Below are 6,536 nucleotides of genomic sequence, written 5' to 3' on the forward strand. Positions count from 1 at the left end.
TGATGTTCACATTTTGGGACTGTTCTGACCAATTAGGGATGGGTGGTGATGCATAGGGGGTGCAGGTGGGTGCATGTGCACCCCCTGGAAGCACCTGCCACGAAACTTGAAGTGCTGGCGGAAGAGCACTTCTGGTTTCACCAGTTTTGCCACTGGTGGTTCTGTGCTCAACGATTGGCCACTGGGGGACCCTCCCCCACACTGGGTCTGTGATTGGCCGCAGGGGACCTCCCAGATTCAGGAGGCACCAGTCGCCCATGGTGGCCACCCTAAGTGTAGCCCAGCCCTGATTTGGCCATGCAGGGCTTAGGAATTCTACCACAGTACAGCTAGTAAGTATGCATGGTTACCATTGCAGTATCTAACTATCTGTGTATGCAAAGATTGGATTGCCATGTTCTGTTATGGTAACTGCATATACAAATTGGTACACAGTTGTGCCTGCTTTTTTTGCATAACACTCTGGGCTCCCAGCTATTTGAAAATTTGAACCTATGTTTTCTTTTGTTTTTGTCTATTTCTGCTGGGATTAGATAGCATATTGTGCTGTGTTTTGCATCTGATAACTTACGTTCAAATCACAGCTGTGAATTGCCTAGAAAACAATACAGCTGGGTAGAGAGAGCCCTGCATTGGAAACAAGGCACTGCTGCAGCAGCTAGGCAACAGCAGTATGATGCCAGCAAACCCAGTTAAAGAACACTTGTAGCCAGACCAGGGAAGTAGCTCATGCCACAGGTAAGCAATACTAGGTTTCTAAATGCATATTTAGGCACATAATATAATCAGACTGATTTCTGGGGAGCATCTCCAAATCTCATGGAATTCAGAACTACAAATGCATTCACAAAGGCACTGGATTTAGTGCCTAAGCTATTAGGGCTTGAGTGGCATACATAACTGCTCTCAAACTGAACCTAAAATGTTTTTCAAATATTAGTATTTTCTCTCAGTTTTGACTTGTATCTATTGTCCCTGGTTTACTTTTATCCTGGGCATAAGTCCAAAGAGAACATATATTCATTATTGTAAAAGCTTGCTAACAGGAAAGACAAGAACCATAAAAGATGGCATCAATTGGATAAAGTTCCACAAGTGATGGAAGTATTATCTTCAGGAGGTATATGCAATTAGAGTTCTCTTATCCTGGGTTAAGCATAAGGGCACTAATATTTTCCTCTCTGTTAAGCTATATTTGTTCTCTGCTGCAGTACCGTTAATGCACTCAGATCTCTTAGTGCTGTTTACTTTCTATTAATGTCTGCCCTATTGAAATAGTAATGATGGGTCCCAGAAGGTTTGACATGGTCAGGGTAAGAGAGAAACTCAGAAACTCTGGAGATTACTGCTGTATCAGGGCCACTGCATGCAGGCAAAAAAAACCCCCCAGGTGACTTGGGTGACATAGGTGAAAGTCCCAGTTCATACATTATGGGTTTATCAAAGGTGTGTCCTGGGGAGGGTGGGACTGACCACCTATGCCCTGCCCACACAAGTCAATTAATGTTCTACTGTCCACAGCTGACCCAGGGATGAGGGGAGCTCCAGAGCCACTTCTGTATTATTCTAGCCAGGCTGCATGGCAGACAGTCTCAGCTGGGAACAGTGGTGGTAGTGGGCCAGTTCCCTGTCCCTGCACCTGCTCTTGGGTTAGTGAGGAATGTCCTTGGGGGACTGGGCAAGGATAGAACCTACCTGCTGCTGCTGTCCCCAGCTGACTCTAGCTCCTGCGCAGCCTAGCTGGAGCAAGACAGGAGTGGCTCTAGGGCTCCCCCAACCCCAGGTTAACAAGTGGCAGAAGCAGTGAGCAGGGAGAGAGGAAGATCCGGGAAAGTGTGGGTTCCTGATTGAATGGGGGAGGCAATCTAGTGACAGAGGATGCGGAAAAGGCTGAAGTACTCAATGCCTTTTTCAGCTTAGTCTTCACTAAGGTAAGGTCAGCTCCCAGACTACTGCACCTGGCAGCACAGTTTGTTGGGGGGAGGTGAGCAGCTAAATGTGGTGAAAGAACAGGTTAGGGGACTGTTAGAAAAGCTGAACTTATACATGTCCATGGGGCTGGATGGGATGCACCTGAGGTCGCTGAGGGAGTTGGCTGACATGACTGCAGAGCCACTGGCCATCATCTTTGAAAACTTGTGGCTACCAGGAGAGGTCCTGGATGATTGGAAAAGGGCAAATGCAGTGCCTGTATTTAAGAAAGGAAAAAAAAGGAGGATCCAGGGAACTACAGACAGTCAGCCTCACCTCAGTCCCTGCAAAAATCATGGAGCAAGTACTCAAGGAATCCATTTCTAAGCACTTGGAGGACAAGGTAGTGATTAGGAACAGTCAGCATGGATTCACCAAGGGCAAGTCAGGCCTGACCAACTTGACTGCCTTCTATGATGGGATGACTAACTCTGTGGATGCAGGGAAAACAGTAGATGTGGTATATCTTGGTTTTAGCAAGGCTTTTGATATGATCACCCACAAAGTTCTCCCAGGCAAGCTGAGGAGGTATGGGCTGGATGAATGGATTGTAAGGTGAATAAAAAACTGGCTGAAGCATCAGGCTTAGAGAGTAGTAATTAATGGCTCAATGTCTAGTTGGCAGCCAGCATCAAGTGGAGTGGACCAGGGGTCAGTGTTGGGGCATGTTTTGTTCAATGTCTTTATTAATGACCTGGAAGATGGCATAGAGTGCACCCTCAGCAAGTCTGCAGATGACACCAAGCTCGGGGGAGTAGTAGATATGCTGAAGGGTAGGGCTAGGATTAAGAGTGACCCAGACAAATTGGAGGATTGGGCCAAAAGGAGGTTCAACAAGTACAAAGTCCTGCACATAGGATGGAGCGATCCCATGAACCAGTACAGGGTGGTGGCTGGCTGGCTGGGCAGCAGCTCTGCAGGAAAGGACCTGGGGGTTACAGTGAACAATAAGCTGAATATGGGCCAACAGTGTGCCCTTGTTGCCAAGAAGGCTAATGACATATTGGGCTGCATTGAGTCGGTGTTGCCGGCAGATAAAGGGAAGAGATTATTCCCAGTGCAGAAAGCATGTGGATAAATTAGAAAGTCCAGCACAGGGCAATGAAAATGGTGAGGGGGCTGAGGGACACAACTTTTGAGGAGAGGCTGGGGGGAGGGGGGGAAGGGTGGTGAGCAGCAACAACCCACAGGTGCCTCTGGCAGTGTCAGCGGTGTTTTTTTCAGGGGGAGCATTGCCAATCTTAGGGGGTGTGTCTCCAGTAGGGTTGGAGCTAAACTGTTCTCAGTGGTGACAGATGACAGAACAAGGAGCAATGGTTTTAAGTTGCAGCAAGGGAAGTTGAGGTTAGATATTAGGAAGAATTTTCTCACTAGGAAACCCTGGAACAGGTTACCCAGAGAGGTTGTAGACTCTCCATCTTTGGAGGTTTTTAAGACCCAGCTAGGCAAAGCCCTGGCTGGGATGATCTAGATGGAGATTGTCCTGCTTTGAGTAGGGGGTTGGACTAGGTGACCTCCTGACATCCCTTCCAATCCTAATTTTCTGTGATGTTATGGTTCTGTGACTGGGGGGACAGAGAGTGTGCTTCTGAGTATGAAGGGAAGGGAGAGGAGTTCTTCCCTGCTTTGGGGACTTACAGAAAATCTCCAGATGCTGTTTCTGGGGAGTGTTCTGAAAGCAGAGTGTGACCATGCCATCACACCCCCTCTGGATCCACCCCTGAGTAAACCATGAAGAAAATGTATATATGTTTTATTATAGCTAAGATTGTTTTTATGATTTTATTCTAGAAGACTGCCTGGTCATGGTATTAATCACTTCCATTGTTTTCAGAAGAAAGAGAACCCTTGTGCCTAAGCTTAAGTCAAATGTGCTGAAAAATCATGGTCAATAACTGGGATCAGCTGAAAAGTGGGAAAATTATGTATGATTCTATTCAGAGCCGGCTAGACAACTAAGAGCTGGGACTGTTCATACTTTCCAATGGGGAAAATTTATCAAAGCATCTATATGGAAATGTCAAACCTGTATGAGAAAATGGAGAAATAGAGAGGGCTCAGTTGTTTCCAGTATAAGAGTTCCATGATTTGGAGTACAGGATCTAGTCTTAAAAGTATTTTTTCAAGTTGATTTTAAAGTTCCCTCTATATTAACAAATTGAAGGCCTAAAATACAGCTGCTTTTTATTCCATTTTGGTACTGGTTTGCATGTCTCTATTGGTTATTATGCACTGTGAGTTTATACACTGCTGAGATAAAGTGACTTGGTTAAATGACCACGCTAATGGAATGTGGGTTCATGCTCAGATAGGCTAAGGACAGAAATTACACATAAACAAGTATAAGTGATTGGAAACCAGTTAAAGTCTGTAACACAACAGGGGTAGGGATGGAAGTTACACATAAACCCGTTTAAGTGATCAGAAACTGGTTTAAACATGAAACAGAACAGAAGTTCAGTGCACATAAACGAGTTTCAAAACTGCTGAACCTGGTTTAAGACAAACCTGGTTGAATGTAGTCTCTGACTTCACTGATTTATGTCAAACCAGTTTATGGAACTTCTGTCCCAGATCCCTTCCTGATTTAAGTTAGCGCACAGTCCCTCGGCATCCCAGCATGCTTTGCATCCCTGGGCTGTGCTGTCTGTTCCAGCTGAGCAGCGTTGGCCTCGCTCCTCTCCTTCCTAGCTGGAGCACTATCACTGCTCCGGCTGGCTGAGAAGCGGGTCAGGGTGTGAAACCCTGATCTGGAGTGCAGCTGTGTCTGCCTGGCAGGGGGGCAGCAGCCCTTGCCAGGTGTCCCCAGCCCCTCCACCTCTGCTCATTGCTCCAGTGCCAGGAGTGGGGGTGTGGCCAGATACCAGTAGCCTGACGGGAAGGAGGAGGTCTAACCCCCTATTGCAGGTGGCAGCAGTGCAGGCACCAGTATGGTGCTAGTTGTGTCCCATGGTGAAGATCCCTTCAGGCAGGGCTGGTGCCGCAGCGCATGGGACGAGTCCTTCAGAGAAGCAGTGAGCAGTGCCTGATGCTGATGTGAACCCTGCCTTGGGGAGGGGGAGGGGCAGGGAAGGGGGGATGTGACCTGGCTGCAGGTGTGGGAAGGAACGGTGGAGAGCCAGGGCTAATCATGGAGCTCGACACATTGCTGCCTGCTGCTGCAGCAGTGTGGCTGGGACTGGAGTGTCCCTGGGAGGTGGAGGTCAGCACCTACTGCCTCCCATCTCCAGCCCTGTACAGGGGCCTTGGTTTGCAGGTGGACTGCAGCTGGAGCATGGCTCCGCACCCTGCTCCCTCTCCTGGCAGCAGAGTGAACCATTGCACCTGTCACCTGCCGCCTCCTCGCAGCAGCTCCAGGTGCTCAGGGCAGGCTGCAATGAGGGGATTAAACCCCGCCTTCCTCTCAGGCTACTGGCATGGGGCCATGCCTCCATTCCTGCCACTGAAGCAGTGAGGAGGGTGGGAGGCTGGGGACACCTGGCAAAGCCTGCTTCCCCACTCCCTCCAGGGACACCCCAGCTGGGGTCCCTGCAGGCTGGGGTGGGTGGTGGGTTAAACCCATCCCCAGTCACATATGCAACGTGTAGTGGGGTACAAGGGGGCGTGTGCCTCCCAAGATTGGCCACTGCTGCCAGCTTCTGCAGGCAGTTGCCACTCACCCCCCTGCCCCTGCTGCTGCTGGCTTCTGTGGGCTGTTACTGCTTGCCACCCCATCACTGCTGCTAGCTTTTGTGGGTGGTTGCCACTAACCACACCCCCCTGCAGCCACTGCTGCTGCCAGCAGCTTCTGTGGGCGGTTGCTGCTCACCACTCCACTGCCATCCACAAACTGTGCCCCCCATCTCAGGAGGTACCAGTCACCCATGCCCAGTCATACTCAGGCCTGCTGGAGCCTGGCCACACCCCCCACTCCCATCAGTTCAGCTTCCCTTCACCTTTGTGGCCACAGCAAAAGGAAGGGAAGGCTTGCTCTAGCATCCCCCAGCTTCTAGCCTAAGCTACTGCAGGCAAGTGGCTGCATTTCTGGAATCAAAAGTGAATGTCTATTCATTTGCATGTTGGTTCAATCTACACAGGTTAGACTAACCTGAAAAGATTGAATCAATTCAGGCTCAGGCTTTTTGAATGTCTGTACTCAGCCCAGAAGTTCAGGGCACAAACTGATAGAGTATCAAACTTAACTGATTTAGGTTAAATTGGTTTATTGAACTTCTGTCCCAGATCCCTTCCAGATATGGGCAACTGGTGCCTCCTGCTTCTGGCGGGGGGCACCAGCTGCTGATCGCTGACTGGGAGGGGGGTCCCCCAGTGGCACTTCCGTTTCGCTGCTGGTCCTTCTCTCAGCACAGAGGGGCATGCCAGCACTTTTCTTGCCACAGAGGGGCACGCCGGCGCTTCTCCCAGCGCTAAGGCTTCAGGGGGCCAATCTCAGAGGGGACACTTGCCCCCCCCTCCCCCCCAAAAACACATCGCCAATGCTTCTGGATTCGATTTAACTCACAGTACCCTAGTGTCCCAGTTGCCTGCGGGGGGTTCGGGATTGAGAGTATGGTCAGAGAAGGGTG

The sequence above is a fragment of the Gavialis gangeticus genome, unplaced genomic scaffold (assembly GCF_001723915.1).
Source record: "Gavialis gangeticus isolate Ggan-Ray unplaced genomic scaffold, GavGan_comp1, whole genome shotgun sequence".
In the NCBI taxonomy this organism is placed as follows: Eukaryota; Metazoa; Chordata; order Crocodylia; family Gavialidae; genus Gavialis; species Gavialis gangeticus.